Below are 20,431 nucleotides of genomic sequence, written 5' to 3' on the forward strand. Positions count from 1 at the left end.
CGCTGAGAGCCTGCGTGAAGGGAGAGCATTGTTTCCATGGTGTCATGTTCAGGGTCTGAGCAGGTGGGTGCTGCTGGTGGCTGCCTGCCAAAGCTGGGGTACTTTCTTATCCTGTGTCCTGTGGAGCCAGCCGGTCCTCATTGCTGATCAGGTCTGCACAGGGCCACTCCCTCTGTCCAGCTCGGCCTGCCTCCTGGAGCTCGGAACCCAGACCCAGCTCTGCCAGCCACACCTGGCTTTTGTCCTCAGGGTGGACCTAGGGTCTTTCAGGCTTCCTGATGGGAAGGTCTCCCTCAGCCTAAGGAGGAAGCCCCGAGAAGACCACCTAGGGAGGCCAGGGTGCTGAGGAGGGCGTATCTGGGCTGCAGTGTCTTGGGATCTCGTGTTACAGGGCGCTTGGGGAACAGAGCTGTACCCTCGTGTCCCAGCTTTGAAAACGTAAAGGGCTACTCCAGGGTCACAAATCCGGTCTTCACATGTCATGATTACTTACATTTGACAGAAAATTTTATTTTTTATTTTTTTTGCCCCACCGTGCAGCTTGCAGGATCTCAGTTCCCCGACCAGGGTTTGAACCCAGGCCACATCAGTGAGAGCCCGGAATCCTAACCACTAGGCCACCAGGGAACTCCTGAAAGAGAATTTTAAATAAACCTGGTGACAGTCGAGTGAGGGATGGCAGTTGTGAGAGGGATCCTGCAGGGCGCGTGAGACACGCATCTTGTTGCGTCACTGTCACACACCCTGTGTGGAACCCATTCCTGAGTGACTTGGGGGTGCTTGCCTGTTTGGTTCTAGGTGTCTGAGCGTGAGATGTCCACTGGGAGCAATTGTCGGCCTCTCTGGGACACCAGTACCACTCGGCCGTCTTCTCTCAAGGCCACCTCTGAGTTACTAAGGGTTCTCCTGACGCCAGTGCCTAGGGCCTGGGCCCTCCTGCTCCACAGATGTGGTCAGAATTTGGCCCTTGGTCCTCCCAAGCCCTGGAGCCCAACTTCAGCTTTAGCCTCCATGTTTGGGGTCCCCAGATCCGTCTCCGCAGCTGTGACTTCTCTGCCAGTTTCCTGCCTTCAGATGGCCCGTGAACATCATAAACCCTGCCTGCTTACTGTCCCTAAGCTGGGTGCCTGGTGGCACTGGCAGAATGACTGAGCAAGGCACCAAGGGGCTGTAAGAGCACACATGCCATCAATTACCTTACCATTCTGGAAGGCCCTGCTAGAGAGACACGGAAAGCACAGAGCAAGTGCGATGCGTTGTACCCTAGGGTTCCCCTAATTGCAGGCTGGCCTCAAGAGATTTGGCAATTTCTCAAACGGAGTCAGTGTTGCATATTTTTTTCCTGATCCCAACATTTAGGCCCTGATAAGAGGTCTTGGCTAACTCCATCTTCTGGAATAATGCAGTGGGGACACGGTCTCTGAGAAGGGCCAGGCACTGAGCTGGGTGGTTGACTCTGCCCCCCTAACCCTCTGACCAGCCCTGTGTGAGGCAGGTGGTAATATCTTCATTACACAGTAACCTGAGAGGTTAATCTGTGTTACCCAAGGTCAGAAACTAACCCAGCTCTAAGCAGTAGAGTCAGGATTTAAACCCAAGTCGGTCTGACTCCCAAGCCTGGACTCTCTCTGTTATATCTTGCTCGTCTCCTTCTTCAGGGGAATGAGGAAGGAGCTGCAAAGACTCAGGGGTCCAGATTGGGCTGGGCTGTGGGCCTCTGGTGTAGGTACTGCCTTCCCCTTCTGTGGCCCTTTCGCATCACACAGGCTTCTACACCTTTCACTTTGAGACTAAGGAACTGTTCGGGTGTCTCCCATGGGAAAATAATGGCCCTGCTTTGTGGAAAAGACGAGGTGAGAAAGATGCGAGAGAGCCCTCCAGGAGCTGTTGCAGTTGCTCCCACTCCCCTGGGGTCAGACTGACAGGCTTCCGGGAGCCAGACCTCATGGATCCCCAGGGAGGGGAGACCTCTTGCAGTGCAGTCCCCAGCCAGCTTGTCTGTGGTCTGTGAGTATGTGTGCAGATGGGGGATTCCTGGATCACTTTTCTTAGGAAAGTCCCTGGGCCACTCTGTGGCCTAAGTACTCTTAGGGGAGGGAAGTGATCTGAGTGGCAAGTGTCTTGTGACTGGTGAGCTGAGGTTAGGGGACCGGCTTTGCCCCTCCCTCCCCCCATCATATGCTGGATTGTTGAATTGCCTTGAAGAGAACAGGGCTGGGCCCAGGGCTCCTTGAATGCAGCTTGACAGCTGGTCAGGCTGCGGGGTCTTCAGGTTTCCTCCTTACAACATACCAACATCTGGTCTCACTAAATGGTCATGGTCCCCAGGCATGACTTGACTCGGAGCTGACTTACAAAGAAGATAGATAAAGGACTGTTGGGAACTGTCCTTACCAGGATGTTGTTTAAGGTCTGGAGATGCAAAGCCATCTCCCTTAGACTGAGAGGGAAGAGGAACACCAGTGGATGAGAACAGAGACCCACATCTCTGGAGAGGAGGCTGCCTTCTTCCCGTAGGTTTGTCCAGCGTGTATCCAAGATCAGATGGGGGCATGTGTCAGTTTGCTAGGGCTGCCATAACAAAAATACCACAGACTAGATGGATTAAGCAAGAGAAATTTATCTTCTCACGATTCTGGAGGCTAGAAGTCCAAGATCAAGGAGTCGGCAAGGTTGGTTTCTTCGGAGGCCCCTCTCTTCGACTGTGGACGGTCATCTCCCTCCTATGTCTTCACAAGGTCTTCCCTCTGTACCTGTCTGTGTCTTTTTTTTTTTAATTGATTAATTAATTAATTTATTTTTGGCTGTGTTGGGTCTTCGTTTCTGTGCGAAGGCTTTCTCTAGTTGTGGCAAGCGGGGGCCACTCTTCATCGCGGTGCGCGGGCCTCTCACTATCGCGGCCTCTCTTGTTGCGGAGCACAGGCTCCAGACGCGCAGGCTCAGGAGTTGTGGCTCACGGGCCTAGTTGCTCCGCGGCATGTGGGATCTTCCCAGACCAGGGCTCGAACCCGTGTCCCCTGCATTAGCAGGCAGATTCTCAACCACTGCGCCACCAGGGAAGCCCCTGTCTGTGTCTTTATAAGGATACCAGTCATATTGGATTAAGGCTCACCCTAATGATGTCATTTTTAACTTAATTACGTCTTTAAAGATCTTATTTCTAAATATAGGCACATTCTGAGGTACTGGGGGTTAGGACTTCAACATCTGAATTTGGGAGAGGGGGATACAATTCAGCCCATAACAGGATGTTTCCAAAAGCCTCAGTGAACAAGGCTTGGTGTCATGATGAGGGATGGAGAGGCATTCACTGCTGGTCCTGCCAAGGGAACCAGGAGAGGCAGGTAGACTCAGCCCAGCCAATGGAGGAAGTTTGATTGGCTTTGTCCAAAGGCTCAGCCCAGAAAGCCCTATTCCCTGTAGTCTGGGCTCTCTGGCAGCAGTGGGTTCTGCCTGGTGTCTTCACCTGGCTTCCATGTGGCCCTCAGCCCTCCAGTGAAGACAGAGCTGCTAATCTTCCACTAATACCCTCCAGCCAGGCCTGCAGAGGGAGCCCCTTCTCCTCTGACAGAGGCAGGAGCTGGGCTGTTGCCTGTGCACACAGCCCATCTTTAAGGAAATTCTTTGGTCTCCTAATAATTTAAACTTTTTTTTTTTTTTTTTTTTTTTTTTAGTGCAGAAGGAAAGCTATTGCATTGACTCAAAATTAAACTGTTTAACACTTGTTGAAATGAAGGTTCAAAATACAGAATAAATGTTGATTAATTCAGTTAGTATTTACCAGGGGCCTGCCACAGTGCTGGGGCCTGTGCTCCTCCCCAGGCAGCTTGGGAGGCTCGTAGGAGGTAGCTGCAGGCTAAAGTTACGCCTGAGGCCCCCGAACACTCTAGATGATAGAGAAAACTTGCCAATTCAGATCTGGTTTTTTTTCCTTGTTGCTTAGCATTCTGAAATAATAGAATGAGGAGAAATGCCTGGTTTTATCATCCATTAGGGGAAGTTACATCTTCTCCCATTGATGCTTTGGGAATATAATTGCATTCATCAGTTAGCTCGTGCCGGGCCCAAGCACGGTCAAGTTCCCCTTATGGCAGAGCTGCCTTCACCTCTGAGTATAAGACCACAAAGGGAGGGGCCCTCAGGTATGGAGAAAGTGAGAAAGTGGATACTGGTTGCCGTTCTCTGAGGATGGACAAGTGAATAGCACATCCTTCTTGCTCTCAAGCATCTTAATTTGGAAGGGGAGACAGACGTATTGAGGAATCATATAAACAGAGCTGGAAAGGAGATGATAAACGTGAGTGCAAGTGTGGCAGGAGCAGAGTGGAGGCGACCAGCACCTTCAGGCCCTGGGGGTAGCGGTGTCAGGAAAGGCTTCCTTGGGTTGGTGCATTTGGTTGAGTTCTTAGAATGGGTGAGATTTGAAAGTATAGATGGAGAAAAGCATCCCAAACAGAGAAAACAGGAAAAGTTTTCTGTATTTAGAGAGTAGGAAGTGGCTTGACCTAGATAGAGCACGGTGAGAAGTGCAACTGGGAAGTGAATCTTTTTGGAGGACTTGGATGGCTGAGCTACAGAATGCAGCTTCGTTCCCGAAACAGTGAGGAACCACGGAGGGTCTGAGAGCAGAGGAGTAATATCAGGAGCTTCATGAAACATACCCTGCCTTCTCTGGGAAAGAAGGGTTGAAGAAGAGTCAGCTAGAAGTAGGAAGTCTAGGAGAGGCAGCTCTGGAAATCCAGGTGAGAGATGGTGAGGGTCTGGATGGTGGTGGGATGAGAGTTTGGTCAGATGTTAGGACCTTCAGAGAGTCCGAATGGCACTGCAGAAAGAGCACCGTCTGAGTCGTCAGGAACTTAGGTTCAAATCTCAGTTCTGGTGGTCCTCAGCAAGGGAAGGTAGAATCTGGTATTGCCCTCTGCAAAAGCCCAGATCCCTAAGTGGTGGATTTAAAAAAAAAAAAACTTTTGTTATTAAAAAAAAAATTCAAACATACAAAAAAGTAGAAGGAATAGTTTGATGAATCTCCTTATCCGTCACCCAGCTTCAACAATAACCCCTCGCTGGTTCTGTTTTTTTAGGAGGTGGTTTTTTGTTTTTTGTTTTTTTTAAATTTATTTATTTATTTATTTATTTTTGGCTGTGTTGGGTCTTCGTTTCTGTGCGAGGGCTTTCTCTAGTTGCGGCGAGCGGGGGTCACTCTTCATCGCGGTGCGCGGGCCTCTCACTATCGCGGCCTCTCGTTGCGGAGCACAGGCTCCAGACGCGCAGACTCAGTAGTTGTGTCTCACGGGCTTAGTTGCTCCGCGGCACGTGGGATCTTCCCAGACCAGGGCTCGAACCCGTGTCCCCTGCATTGGCAGGCAGATTCTCAACCACTGCGCCACCAGGGAAGCCCCTTAGGAGGTGGTTTTTGAGATGAAGCTTGGGAAGTATTCAAGCTGAGGTTGCATTGGAAGCATTTCTCTGAATCTGTCTACCATCAGGTTGAGGTGGTAAAATGACTTGATGTCCATTTGTTCCTCCCTGGGGCTAAATTTGTGTGCACATGTGTGCCTGTTCTCTGCTGTGACAGAGACAGTGAGGGTAGCTGACTTTGAAGGGTGTGTTCTGGGGCTGAGGAAACACACTGCCAGAGGCTCCTGTCAGTGGGGTAGGGTTCTGTCTGCCACGGGGGCAGGTGGGTGTGGATAGGGGAGAGAATAGAGGTGAGGATGGCGTGGGAGGCCAGTCTGCTGGGTCAGACACCCTCATCATCCATTCATCGGAGGCTGCTTGTGGCCTGGGGTCTGACCCATGCTGACCAGACTGACAAGGCTGGGCTATAAACCAGACACCAATGGACTCATTTGCTTTGGCAGGTGACATCCAGTGGCTACAACAAATGCCTGCCCTTCCCGACTGCCTTCCTGGCATGACCCTACCTGGGAAAGTGAATTACAGGGTCATCTGCAGGTGGCTGGGGAGCCAGGCTCCCAGACAGAGAGCACCATGTGGATGGTGGGGGGTCACCCCAGGCTGCTCTGGGGCATCCTTGTTAGTGGTCACTACTCATCCCCCCGGAGACGTAGTATCAGTCGCCAGGGTGCCACACAGACCAACTCTGACCAGTCATCCTTCACAGAGGGTGACCCAGGTAGGCAGGGCGGGGGTGTGTGTGGTAAGTGTACCACTTAAATGCCCTCTGAGTTTGGCATCAACTGAAAAGTAAGACCAGGAGTCAGACAAGTGGAGACCAAGATATCAGCTCCAGGGCTAATAAAGGTGTTTAGAGAATGTGGCTAATAGGAGTCCCAGTGGATCCCTTTGCTGGGTCCACAGACCCACCTCTGTCTGGGACCCAGCTGGCTGCAGGCTTCCTCACGGGGCAGGCCTCTTCCCTCTGGTGAGGTGGCCCTGGAAACAGAGGGAAGGATGGGGCTGGGCCACTCAACTCAGTTCCCTCTCTCATTCCCACCAATCACATACTCAGCTTCCCCCCACAGCCACACCGTGAGGAGGTCCAGGAAAGAGAGACCGCCAGTGTCCTCCCCATGGCTATCCCCGTGGCTACACGAAACAGAAACTAAATGAAGGCTTGAGCATGTGTTGTGGGTCTCAGCAGAAGTTCTCTTGCACAGGTAGGGGTGGGAATGCTGTCACAGAGGAAGGAGAATCATCTGGGCCTTGAAAAATTAGTTCTGATGGCCAGAGACTGGAGAAGGGACCTTCAGCTTGAGGGGACAGCATGGAAAGGGCACGGCAAAATGAGAATGCGCTCCTGTGGCTGGAGTGTCAGGAACTCAGAAGGATGTGGTTGGAAGGGACCAGGCTTGGTGAGGTAGTGCAGCCGAGTGGTTAAGAACGTGACCTTGGAGTCAGACTGCCTGGGTTCAAATCCCACCTCTGTTGCTCACTGGATGTGTGGTTTGACCAGCTTAACCTCTCGAAGCTTCAGTTTCCTTGTCTGTAAAATGTGGACAGTAATGGTTATGACTGTTGAGATATGAGATACGTATAAATGCTTAGCTCAAAGCAGAGTGAGTGCTTAATAAATGACAGCCGTTATTATTACTGTCATATGTCCAGGGTAATTTGTGATTAGCCTTGGATGCCAGACTCCTGAGTTTGGACTGCTGTGGGAGAGGCCGGGTACTGTTCAGGTGAGAGGAGGCCCTCCAATACCTAGTTCTGGACACCTGAACCCAGGCTGGGCCAGCTGGAGTGGGAAGGTTGAGATGGAGACGCACGCCCCCGCACAGAGTGATGCACAGGGATGTGGCCGCTGTTTGAAGGAGAGGGAGGGGGCGGGGAAGAGTCCCAGCGCAGTGCAGGGTGCACAGTTCCAGGAGGCTAGGAGCTTCCAAGCGAGGGCAGGACCATGCTGAGAGTTTCTGATCATGCTGAATCTCAGGGGCTGCTAAGACGTAGCCAGAAAGCTGATGAGTATTTGGGTGTTTGGGTCTGGAGCTTACAGGAGCAATCTAGTGTTATGAGTCATAAACATGGAAATGAAGTATGGATTATCCAGGGAGAGACTGTAGAAGGAAACCAGAATCAGCCCCAGGGCAGTGAGTGGAGCTGAGATATAGGACATTCAGTGAAGGAAGGACCCAGAGAGCACTTCGTCCCAAATGCCAGAAGAGGAGAGTCTCTGGGGTTTGCCAAGAAAAGCGATCCCAGCTGACACTGACTGATTGCTGGTCTCATGTTACCTTCACAGCCTCTCTTGAGGAAGTACTTTAATTATTCTCATCTTATGGATGAGGGAGCGGAGGCACTGAGGGTGAGCGTCCTGCCTTAGGACATGTGCACGGCAAGTGAGAGTCTGAAGCAGGGATTCTGACCCAGGCAGTCCGGTTCTCCAGCTTGTGCTTTAACCTCACCCTGCACGTGCCGCCTCTCAAGGAAATAACTGAAGTAGCTCGATGGATGAGAGAGCATATCAGGCACGTAAGTGGAAATCTCATGGAGGTGGATGTCGGAGAGAATGGGAGGTGAGCCCTTTGGCAGTGAAGCAGAGGAAGAGCATGAAATGGTAGCTGGGGGATGCGGGCCAGAGGACGTGTTCTAAGGTAGCAGAGGCTCTGATGTCCGTGGGGGCTGAGAGGAAGGAGCAGAAGAGGGGGAGATGTGGATTCAGCCTAGAGAGGGAGTAATGGAGAGGTTCGGCCTCAGTGATGATAGGTTAGGGGATCAAAGGGCGGAGGGGGGGTTTGAGGTGGAGAGAAAGGGAACTGAGGGATTCCGTTTCTCATCAAAGAAAGATGCACGGCCGTTTGCCGAGGAGTCTGAGAGGAAGGAAGTACGAGGCTACAGATCCGGGTGCACGAGTGTCTGATGGAGCTGTATGCATTGCTCAGCGTCCGCGAGCGCGGAAGGCAGAAGAAACACTGCTCCCCAGCTGACTCTGCCTCTCTGGTCCTGACTTGCCCTGCCCCTCCCTGGGTCGGGGAGGCAGAGTGAGCTGGGGAGCAGGTTCGGTGCGAGCTGGGGAAGTGTCAGGAGAGAGGTAGGCGGAGTTTCAGGGGATGGTCCTGCCTGCTGATTGCTGTCAGGGCCTGGAGTAGAAAGACCTCCATCTTCACTGTCCAGAATGTTGGGGTGGTGAAAGGGGATACTGAGTCAGAGGAGTGGGGGAGGGTGTTGGAGAGCTCCTGGGGTGGGGAGGGGGAGGGGACAGGCTGCCATAGCCTGACTGTACTTGGGGAGGGGGCACCCAGAGAGCCCTGCAGGTTCCTCTGAGAAGGATCCTTCCCTCAGGTCCTTGCCTGCTTCTGCACTATTGCTCGAGAAGAATGGGCAGCTCCCTTCTGTGGTTCCCCTTGCCTAACGGATAAAGGCCGAGCTCTAGAGGGTGAAATGCTGTGAGAGGACCTTCCCAAGCTGGTCCCGGCCTCATTTGCTGCTGCTCTTCCCCTGCTGTTCTCTGGCCACACAGAGCTACATGCATACCCCACCCTTCCCCATACCTTGGGGTATGCTCTTTCCTCCTCTTGCAATGCATTTGCATTAGTGCCTGCTGCCCACCTGGAGAAATCTCACTTCCTCTGTGAAGCCTTCTAGGATTGCCCACACTGCACTGGTCTCTCGTTCTTCCTGCTGCTGCTGTGCCCTGAGCCTGCCGAGCTTCCCTCTCCTGGGAGCACACCTCCTGGTTTGTTGTTGCCCTGTGTGTGTGTCTTTCTCCCTGGGAATCCCCAGGGCCTCCATGGTGCCAGGCACCCGAGAGCTTCCCCTTGGATGTTCAGCAACTTGAACAAATGGATGACAAGGTGAACCTCGTTGTCCATAAGATGCTCAGGAAATGGTTGATTTTTGAAACTCAGCCTGTCTTTGAAACTAACTTCCATGTGATGTTTTCCAAGTTACTTGCCTGTTGAGCTAGTCACATCGGAGAACTGACATTGGCAGTTAATTGCCATCCGAACTTAATTTTAGAGAGGATGGGAATTTCAGGGAAATGATGTTTTTCTTCTCACAAAAGAATACCATGGCTGCTTTAAAATTAGACCATTAATTTATGAATTTCTAAAGTCTACGTTGGCAAAAGCCGAAGTTTGTTGGCTTTGGCTCACGGATCCCAGATAGAGGCCCAATTCTACATGCAACCTTCACAGTCTAATCGACATGGATGAGAGATGAAAGATTTTTGGTCCTTGGTAGGTAAATAACATAGTCTTAAATTCATTATTTCCCCCCTCATAGCATCTACCACAGGGTTTTACAGATGATAGAGGGGCAAATAGTATTTGTTAAATAGATAAACCAATCTAAAAAAAATAATATATTGATTTTTGTGGGTTATGCATCTTTATGAGAATTGTTCTCCGTTCTGTGTATCTTTTTTCAGATAAGATATTGTCTTGTTAACAGAGTTGAAGCGGGGCAGCGGGCAGAGTCTCCATGAAGATACGCAGGGCAGCAATTAGCAGAGAGTCTCATGGCCCCAGGTGTTTGAGCTCTTTTGGTTTGGACATGGAAACCAGCTTCGTTGTCTCCCAGCTCTTTACTGCATCGAGCAAATCTGCGGGACAGGGCAGTGTGGCAGGGAGAGCAGACGGAGACTTAGTTGACAGACAGGCGGGACTCTGGGAACACTTCAGAGGCCGTGTGACCTCGACACTGTCTTAATATCTTTGTGTCTCAGCTGCCTCTTTTGTACATGGGGCTGATAATTGTACTATATCCCTCACAGGGCACTGTGTCACCAGGAAGATTAAATGAGATAATGAAGGCAAAGTCTTTTTACAGGGGCTGCCGCGTCTGTTCACCCTCTGTGAACTTGCAGGCAGGCGGCTTTCACAGACAGGTGGAGACTGCGTGGGCCTGGAGGGAGCTGCTGTCATTTGATGGACTGTGGCCGGCCAGCTGTGGGGCTGGGGCAGGCCACCAGATCTCAGCTAGATCTTCCAGCGGGCGAGGTGTTTGTCGTCCGGCCTGGTCCTTCACATCCCAGCCTCAAAGGGGACTCTCTCGTTTCTGTTTGCTCCTCAGACCAACTCGTTCTGAGACTCTCAGAAGGAAGGAAAAGAACCTCCCATCCCAGGTTCTCTGGGCGCCTACAGGGAGTCCCACCGCAGTGAAGACACGGATGTACTTGTCTTCAGCACAGTTTTGAGGGGCAAACTGGTGGGAGGCCTGGTGCTGCTGTGCCCCCGGACGCTGCCTGGCTCCCCATCTCACTCTTCCCAAAGGCACAGGTCCCTGCCTGGACCCACTCCCCCCCATCCCTCTCCTTGTTGGAGCACCTGTATCCTTTGTCTTCTGAGATCGGCCCAAACTATTCCTTGGCAGGCAGGTCTATTTTAAGGCCCATGGCCTTGGTCACTGAGATTGTTGTGACCTCTTTACCACAGTGATAAATCCTTGAATTGGGGAAAAAGACCAGCTTGGGGACAGAATGTCAAGAGCAGAAAATGGGAGGTGAGCACAGTCAGGAAGGTGAAGCAGATGTTTAAAAATCTTAAGCAAGGGCGTTGAGAGAAACTCGACATTAGCTCTCCTGGTTCCTTCAGCCTAGAGGGTCAGCTGTGCTGTCTGGGTGTGGGTGTGACAACCTCGCACTCTCTCACACCGGTTTCCCGGCCAGAGCCCGTGTTCCTCCTTGTGGGCTGGGCTCGAGGTGTCTCATGCTCATGTCTTTGGGGTGGTGTTTCTCTGAAGAAGCCTGCCGTTTCAAGGAAGAAGAGGATGCCACTCCTGTGTCTGGGGGAACAGCTAGGGCAGGAGGGGTCCAGCTCACGGCGCCTAGAGGCGAGGTTCAGCACCTCCTGCTCACTGAATGCTTTACAGAACAATGTTCAGCTTTGGGACTGAGTCCCCTATTACGTGTTGGTGGAAGAGCTGTGTGGGATCATGGAGCCCTGTTTAAAGGGCTGTGGTTTGGTGAGAAGGGTGAGTGCTTTTTGGGTAAGTGCTTAAATGGAAGCATCTGGGTTCAGGCGTGCCAAAGAAGGCTGCTGCAGGAGCGGTGACGTGTGACAGGAGCTGGGCTGGGCTTTAAATGGAAGGGCCAGAAAGCCAAAGGACTCCTTCCTGTGGGTTCGGCAGAGCTGGGCTCCAGCACAAGTATTCTTAGGGACCTTTTGGAACTCGCCCAACAGGGAGTGGCTGGGAATGCCCAGTGCACGCAGCTCACTAATCTGGTACAGCGGGAAAAAGACACTAAGCAAGAAATATTGCATTTGTCCCCTGTCGCCAGCCGGCACCGCCAGCCTGCACCTAGGCTTAGGGCCCTTCAGTGATTCTGACTTATCTTGACACCCACTGGGCTCAGCTTAACTGGCTCACTAATCAGAACAGCTTGATCTGGGATGTTTAGGTGGGAATGAGAAGCCTTATTATGTGTGAAAAACATTTCTGAAGCCAAAAGTTTTAAACGAATGCTTGTTATTAGGAGTTACTGATACCACGATTAGACGGGGACAAGTTAAGTGTGCTTGTTCACCTTAAGTAGCATCCTTTTATTTTCTCCTGTGCAGTTTTTCTTAGGCTATTTAAGCTTCTATTCATTGACAAAAGAAATCGTCTCCACCTCTTCACTTTTATTAGACTCAGATATTCATGAAAGGTGGTCGCCAGCTCTGACAGCTGCTTTCTCAGCAACCTGGTCCCTCTGCTCTGCTCTGGCTCCCCTTCGTAGTGACAGGGTCTCTCTGTGTCTGGCTCCTCTGTCCTGATGGGGAGTTAGTGCCCGTGGCCTTGTCCTTCGGTCCTGATACAGTGTTGGTGTCTATAGGCCCTGCCGTGGCTCTGAGGCCAGGTGTGCTGCTTTTCTGTACTGTCAGGCCCGTCCCCCTGGGATCAAAGACCTCAGGGCTGGACAGGACCTCAGTCAGGCCTCGGGGTCCGTGCAGACTTGCAGACTTGCCTGCCACCCCTAGGAGCCTCTCAGCTTCCAGTTAAGACCAGTGGCCTTTATTTCTTCCATTTTCTCCCTTCTGGAATGGGAATGTCTATCCTGTCCCTGTCCTGATGTACTTTGGAAGCAGATAACTTGTTTCACTGGTCCACAGACGGAGAGGAATTTTGCCCCTGGTCAGCCTCCAGCTGTCTCCCCCATCCAACAAACGTGAGCTGACGACTTGCTCTGTGCCAGGTCCTGGGCGCAGCTCTGGGCTCGGAGACACGGCCCTGCCCACGAGGAACTACCACTCAGATAAAGGATCCCACACTTGTAGTGACCCGTGCTCTAGAGAGTTCTGTGAGGGGGTCTGTCATGAGCGTGGAGAAGGGGACCGAGTCCGGGCAGTCACTTCTACCTGGGGGAAGGAGAGGATCCCTGGAATCATGATGTTGGAATTGGGCCTTGAAAGAGGAGAGGGAATGGAGCAGGTGGGATGGGGGTCGTGGCCTAAAACATTGCATCCTAAGGGAGCCTTAGAGTAAAAGTAGTGCGGTAAAAATAACTTGGCTGTTATGTCTAATGGTTGGTGCTCAGGGCGGGGCCAGGTATGGAATTAGAACTGCCGTGGTTGTGAACTTGCACCCAGTTACGTGCAAAGGACTTCCACATGCATTATCTCATGGAATGTCCACAACCGCACAACATGTATATTTTCACCCACATTTTATAACTAGGGAAATGAAGCTCAGTGATGTTAAGGAACTTGTCCAAGGGTATAGCCCGTGATGGGAAGAACATGGGTCCAAACGGAAGCCTGGCTACAGAGCGCACGCTCTTGACTGTCTGTCTCTTGACTGTCTCTCAGGTCCTTAACTTCCTCTCTGGTGGTTTCTGGGGTGATAGGAAGCAGGTGAAAACTTGTACAAGCACTGGGGTGCTATGGCTAGGTTTGTGAAATAGACCCATGCTCCTGGCAGCAGTACAGAGGATGGGGGTGAGGAGGTGGGGGTGAGGCTGCAGGCAGGAAAAGCAGCCAGGAAGCCGTTGCAGCCGTTCCGATGGGAGATGATGTGGCCTGAAGCTGGGCAGGTGAAGATGAGGGGACAGATCTGAGAGGGGGTGAGGAAGGAGACTTTACTGGACATGGTGACCAGCTGGATGTGGGTGAGAGAAGGGAAGGCCAGGGATGACCCCCAGGTTTCTGGCTTGGCGACTGGTGGCATCACTGAGTTGGGATGGGGAGCAGTTTGGGGAAGACCATGTATCGGGGCCCACTGAATGTGAGGGCATGGAGAGGGAGGGGGTGTCGGGTTCTGGAAGGGGGATGGGCCACCTGCCGCTACTCCTCCTCCAAGCCCCCACTATCTCCCAGGCTTTAGTTTCCCACTGTTTTATTTTATCAGTAATTAAAAGTTTCTTTGGGGTTTACAGAAGGGGGGATGCTCTCAGGGGCCCAGACCCATGGAAGGCTTGCAGAGAAGATGGCTATGCACAGCTGCTCTCATCCTTTTCCTGCAAGGTCAAAGAGATGGGGAGATCACATTTAGGTGAGCAGGGTCAAGCATGGTGTTAGGCTGCATCCTGCAGGCCTACAAGGCCTGTGCTTGCCCAGCTTCAAGACCAAAGAAATAGCCCAGAGTCAACAGCAGAGACATCGGTGGTTTAATGGATGGGGGAGCTCACATGTCTGAAGCCAGGTCCTGGAGCAACACCCCACCATGTGCAGCAGACGGCGGGCAGGACGTGGTGGCAGGCTTCGATCCTTGGGGAAGGGGAGATTGCCAGTTATGGGGGAAATTGACATCAGATGGGCTCATCAGTTACCAGGGAAACCAGTAGAGGGACACGCCCCTCACCACCCGTTTGGCAAGCTGTCATTAGCTGGGGCCTGGGGCAAGTATGTAGGAAGGTCAGTCATGTGCATAAGATGTGGGTAAAGCAGGCACTGGTTGGGCAGGGGATGTACAGAGAACAAGAGAACAGCCATCTTGAGTGGCCTGACCATACACATGGTTTTCTGGAAGAATTGGCTCGAAGAGAAGGTGGGAAGTTAGCAGGGAAAGCCTCGGGCATGGGCGTAAAAGCAGGAAAGCCACTGGTTCAGGCAATTAACACCTAGAATCTGTCCCCTGATAATAAGACATTTGGTTGGCATGGGGCAGAGGTTTGCCAAGGGATATGATGAGAGTTAGAGTTGCAGCTGAGAAGGTTGAGTCGGCGTGGTAAGAAGCATAATTCTGCCCCTGCTGGTGGTGAGCCCCCGAGACTCAGGACCAAGCAGAAGAGTGCCTGATTGGGAGCTGCGTTTGCATTCCGTCAGTGGTTCAACTTCGGTCAGCCTCAGAATCACCTGGCGCTCTTCTCCTTAGATGAGCCTGGGCCTCTTGCTCTATTGGCTCTCCAGGTGATTCTGACAAACTCCAAGACTCGAGGAGCACTCAGTAGGTGAGCCCATCGTGCAGGTGAGTGAAGAGGCTGCCTGAGGCGGGGCAACCAGTCAGGCTCTTGCAGTCGAGGGGGAGGTAAGGCAGGGGCAGGTGAGGCTGTGAAGCAGGTGAGATCACCTCCAGCAAGCCTTTGGAGAGAAGATGGCCTCTGGTCTGACTCGGTAGCACTCGGCACCCCTGATTTTGTCCTCTACCCTGAACCCTTCATTTGGTTTCTAGGGCACCCCTGTCTCAGTTCTCCTGGCTGTTCCTCCTCAGCCTCTTTCGTTGGTTCTCCTCCCTGACTGCACGTTGGAGTGTTTCAAAGAGTCCTGGGGCCTCTTTTTTTTTTTTTTTTTGGTCTTACACTACTTAACTTACTTCATGCAGTTGTTTTAAATACCACCTTTATGCAAACGGCTCCCAGATTATCTCCAGCCCAGATTTCTCTCTGAATATCAGACTTGAATTTCCAAATACCTACTCAGCATATCTCTCTAGGTGTCCCCGGGCATCTTAAACTGAATATTTCCAAAACCAACCTCCTGATTTTATCCATCCCTCCCTTCCCCACCCCACCACCCCTCGACTGTTGCTCCTGCAGTTCTCCCCGCTCTCCCAGGGGCTCAGGGCAAAAGCCTTGTAATCATGTTTCACCCGTCTCTCTCATGCCCACGCCCAATCTATCAGTAGAGCTTACTGGCTTTGCCCTCAACATATACTGAGGATTAGAACATCTACCACAATCATTGTGGTCCAAGCTGCCTTTACCTCTTGCCTGGTTTTCTTGTGTTCACTGCTGCACCGCCCCACCTTCCCCACCCCCAGTCCAAGCAGCAGCCAAAATGATCCTTTTAAAAGGTAAGTTAGACCCTCCTGTGCTCAAAACCCTCCACTGGGTTCCTGTCTCAGAAGAAATTTGGAAGGGAGGAAGAACAGTGCCCATCCTCCGGCACGTTGCTTAATCTGTTTGCTCGTCTGTAAAGGCGGAGAATAATTCCTAAGTGGCATGAGGGGATTAAGTGAGATAATGTTGGATAAACTCTTAGCAGGTAGCTAACAGACACCTGCCCGATAATACGGTAGCTGCAAGGAGAAAGGAGCGCACGTTAATCAAATCTCGACTCTGTGCCAGGCACACCACACATTTTATCTCTTTTAATCTTTTTGATTGTTTTTATTTTTATCACTACTATATATCTGCACAATTTAAAGCCTCAAATAATTGTATATGATTTGTTAAAGTAGTCGTCTCCCCATCTACCCACCCCCATTGCTCTTCCTCAGGTGCAGCCACTTCAAACTCTTTTAGTATTTTTATCCATAGGACTGGGAAAATGCTTGTTCTGCTACTTTATTACTTTTTTTCAGTTGTCATTATCTAGTGACTTCTGAGTTCCCACCCTAGAAGATGAGGAACCAGCTCACTCTCCAATCTTGTTCCCACCACTCACGAGGACTTTTCCATCTCCCCATCCTGCCAGTGCAATTTCTGTTAAATCCACACGTTTGTGGTGCTTTATTGTAAGGACTAAGATTATTTTTACTTTTTGGTTTCCTCAGAGTTCTTTTGTCATTTGCTTGGTTTGCTATTTTCTTATCGTGGAATTAAATTCTTCACCAACTGTATAAATCTCTTCAGATGTTCAGAGGCATCAGGTGTTCTGTTAATTTCATATTACTAAAGAAATCTCTCCCAGAGCCTTTGGAAGCCCTCCAACATGGACCAACTGCCCTTTTCTGCTTGCTGCATAGCTGTCACCCCAGTATCACCCTTAGGTCTCTTATCACATTCTCCATGTCCTTGTGGGTTTATGTCTTTCAAAATAAATTCCTCGGGGCTTCCCTGGTGGCGCAGTGGTTGAGAATCTGCCTGCCAATGCAGAGGACACGGGTTCGAGCCCTGGTCTGGGAAGATCCCACATGCCGTGGAGCAACTAGGCCCGTGAGCCACAATTGCTGAGCCTGCGCGTCTGGAGCCTGTGCTCCGCAACAAGAGAGGCCACAACAGTGAGAGGCCCGCGCACTGCGATGAAGAGTGGCCCCCACTTGCCGCAACTAGAGAAAGCCCTCGCACAGAAACGAAGACCCAACACAGCCATAAATAAATAAATTAATTAATTTAATTAAATTTAAAAAAAATACAAGGTGCTATAGAAGCACTTTTAAAAAAAATTAAAAATAAAAAAAAATAAATTCCTCTACTCTTGTTTCAGTGAGTAGCTAAAGTAGATGTTTGACTTCAATCTCCTGTATTTATCTGAGCTCTATCTCTTGTTTACTTTTGCCCATAATGAGGTTGGTTTTATACTGATTTTACAGATGAGACAGTTGAGTCTCAGGGAGATTAAGTAATCTCTTTAAAGACCCACAGCCATTATGCAGCAGAGCCCAGGTTTTAACTCAAGACAGTCTGGCTATAAACCCCATGTTCTTACTTGTCCTTTAAAAAGAAAGTTAATATTGGTCGATATGGGATGTGATTGAGAATGTAGGCACTGCCATCAATTTTCTTTGTATGTCTTCCTCATCTTTATCATTGTTTTTTTAATGCTGAAAGTGGCTTCTTGCTCTACTATCCCAAAGAGGTAAGTTTCCTATATCCTTTTAAGAGGCCGTCTCCTCAGCTTAGGCATAAAAACAGGTATTCCTGTAAATAACCATGTGAAGAACGAGCCCCTGTGGTTTATGGGTGACCAGTAAATTGTGGGGAAAAGTCTTCGGTTTGTTGTGATGTGGTGATACTTCTTTACCACCTGTTGACCAGTTGGGGCCAGGAGAGGTCTGAGATGAGTCTGAGTTTGGTGGTGGTGGGTTCTTGGCTGAGGGCTCCTTCCCCAGGTCTTGCTTTCTACGCAGGGATGCGGGCGCCCGTCTGGCTGCAGCTGTGAGGAGTTGGGGTGCAGCCCCAGCAGGAGACCCTGGAGGGTACCAGGGACTCTAGATCTGTTCCTGATTCCTTCCTGCATCCAGGACAGTCCGAGCCTGCCCAGAACACTTGCATCCCTAACCACTTTTAGTGAGAGAAAAGTGGGTTATAAAATGGAATGGAAGCTTGCATTTCAGCATGGGTGGGACAAGTTAAGATTTACTTGCCCAAGACTTACTTATCTTAGTCAGCCATTCTTGCCTCCTGATTCTCCGTTGCTGAGCATGGGGGTAGTTAATACCGTATCTAAGTTACTGCCTTAGAGTCCACCAGGTGATGGGTGGCTAATTGTGTCTCACTTTCTAAACTGCACCTAACCGTGCCTCCTATTCAAGTTCAAAGTGCCAAACCAACCTCTGTATGGCGCAGATCATGTGACTCTGACACCTCTCACAGACACTGTCCTTCTTTTTTTTTTTTTTTTAATTAATTTATTTATTTATTTTTGGCTGTGTTGGCTCTTCGTTTCTGTGCGAGGGCTTTCTCTAGTTGCGGCAAGTGGGGGCCACTCTTCATCACGGTGTGCAGGCCTCTCACTATCGCGGCCTCTCCTGTTGCGGAGCACAGGCTCCAGACGCGCAGGCTCAGTTATTGTGGCTCACGGGCCTAGTTGCTCCGCGGCATGTGGGATCTTCCCAGACCAGGGCTCGAATCCGTGTCCCCTGCATTGGCAGGCAGACTCTCAACCACTGCGCCACCAGGGAAGCCCCGACACTGTCCTTCTAAAACGTGGCTGTTCCTTCCTCACTGGCTGGTCTCACAGCTGCAGAGTTGTTTCCTCCCTGGCTGGTAGCAAAGAGGAGGGTCAAGCCCTGTATTAGGGGGGCCCAGCGTCAGGCACCATCACAGGTGGGCAGATGACAGCCTCTAGAGAGGCCTGTGGGGGAGGGGAGGGATGCATGAGGAATGGACCACACCTTTTCTTTCCTTAAACAACATTCCCTACCTTATCTTTGCAGCTCGGGGTGAGCCAGTTTCTTGGTATGAGAAGGCTGCCTGCTCGTCAGGGTCAAATGCAGGGCTGTGTTAATGGTCCAAGTGTCCACAGGGAATGAAAACCGCTTTCGGCCAAGACGACAACTGTCACTGAACTGAGCATGTTGAGAGCACCGCGTCCTCCCCTGCCTGCTCCTCTCCTTCCTGGGCTGGTGGGGCGCCCCTCCTTCGAGTCCCCAGGGCCCACTCTCAGCTCCTCCGCTGTCCAGCCTGGGTGGCTGCCGCAGCTCCCGTCTCACGGGTGAAGAACTTGCTTTCACCTCCATTCCCCACCACCTGCTTAGAGGCTGCCCTGCCTTTCATGCGCCCCTTTGCAGTTTGCCCTGGATCCTGCTCTCTTCCCCAGCCCTTGGGTTACTGCCTCTTCCAGATGTGCCCTCCAGCCTCTTCACCTGACTTCTCTGCGGGGGACCTCCTCGCACGCGGCTTCTGGTGCTTTGTGCACTTAAGCCTCACATTCCTGATGAACCTAGGCTCCCAAGAGAGGTGCTGTGTCTCTGTGGGGATGAACAGATACACTGAGGGCAGCCGGATGACACGTTTGCCTCTGGGACCCCCAGTTCCTTGAAAGCAGGGGTAGATTGTCCCGGGGTGCATTACTGATGGGGAGCTCTAACCTTGTGAGGGAAGGAAATGGCTGTAGCTGCCAGAATGGGAATGGTTGGTGAATGGAATCGTGGCTTCCCTATTCCAGAGTGTCCGTGTTCACAGATAGGCCTGGAGGCCCAGCTCCTATGGCATATTTGGCCTTTCAGCGGTCCCCCTTGTACCCCACACCACTGACCCCTCATAGCTGCTCTGCATCAGAGGCTGGCAGAGCCCGTTCTTCCTGCATCCTGCCATCATCTCAGGCCCAGAACTGAGCTCATCAGCCACCCAAAGCAGGTTCTGCCTCCCGAGCGCTCCCAATCTTACTGGCCCAGGTCCTGGGCCGTAAAGGTGATACACCTTTGACTCATGTTTCACTTCTCGCCAGCTCCCACGGATCCACCCAACTTGCTGTCTGCCAAGTACAAACTCATCCTTGAGCAGAGGGCCCATGGGTCATCTTTTATGGCCCTTCTGTTGCAGGGGGTCCTAGCTGGGCCCTCTGGGCTCAGCACCTTCTGACTGCCCTCTTACCTTTCACCCAGGTACTAAGGCCCCCCAGTGGAGCCAGTCTGCTGAAATATGAGATCTTTCTTTTTAAAAATATCTATCAAGTTTACATCTGAGGCCACTTGAGTTGCCAAGCACGGGCGTCCAGATCCCTGAAGCCGTGGGTGTAATTCCCAAGCTCCTCTCGTTAATTGCCCTTACCACGCTTAAGTGAATTCCGTGGAGGGTTTTGACTCATGGTGAGCAGCTGGATGTTCCTGTATAATTTCGTCAACCATTCTGACATTTGCCAACTACATCCTGTCTTTACATGTTTTCCTGCCTTTCGTGCACTGCCCCCTCTGCCTGGAATCGCCCTCATCTACTGAGAAAGTTCCTACCCATCCTTTAAGGCCCAGGGAAACTGTGTACCCGCCTCTATCAGCATACCTCACGCTGTGTCATAATTATTTGTTCATACTTCTGTCTTCTCCACTAGACTGCATGGTCCATGGGAGCAGGGATTAGGCCTGATTTATCAATATTCCCTCCAGTGCCCAGCACGACAGGGTTCAGGCCGTGTTGGCCACATGGATCCATCTTTTATTCACAAGTATTTACTCATAAACTCCCTTGTGCCGGACACTCTGCTACGCACTGGGCACATTGGGGTGA

The 20,431-nt window shown here is 51.4% G+C and overlaps 1 protein-coding gene across 21 annotated transcripts in view; it reads left to right on the forward strand.

The window, feature by feature from the left end:
- The window catches only part of PPFIBP2 (PPFIA binding protein 2), a 151,545-nt gene that overhangs the window by 11,137 nt on the left and 119,977 nt on the right, over positions 1-20,431 (forward strand). The window lies entirely within an intron of this gene.

This window comes from Balaenoptera musculus, chromosome 8 (assembly GCF_009873245.2).
Source record: "Balaenoptera musculus isolate JJ_BM4_2016_0621 chromosome 8, mBalMus1.pri.v3, whole genome shotgun sequence".
NCBI lineage: Eukaryota > Metazoa > Chordata > Mammalia > Artiodactyla > Balaenopteridae > Balaenoptera > Balaenoptera musculus.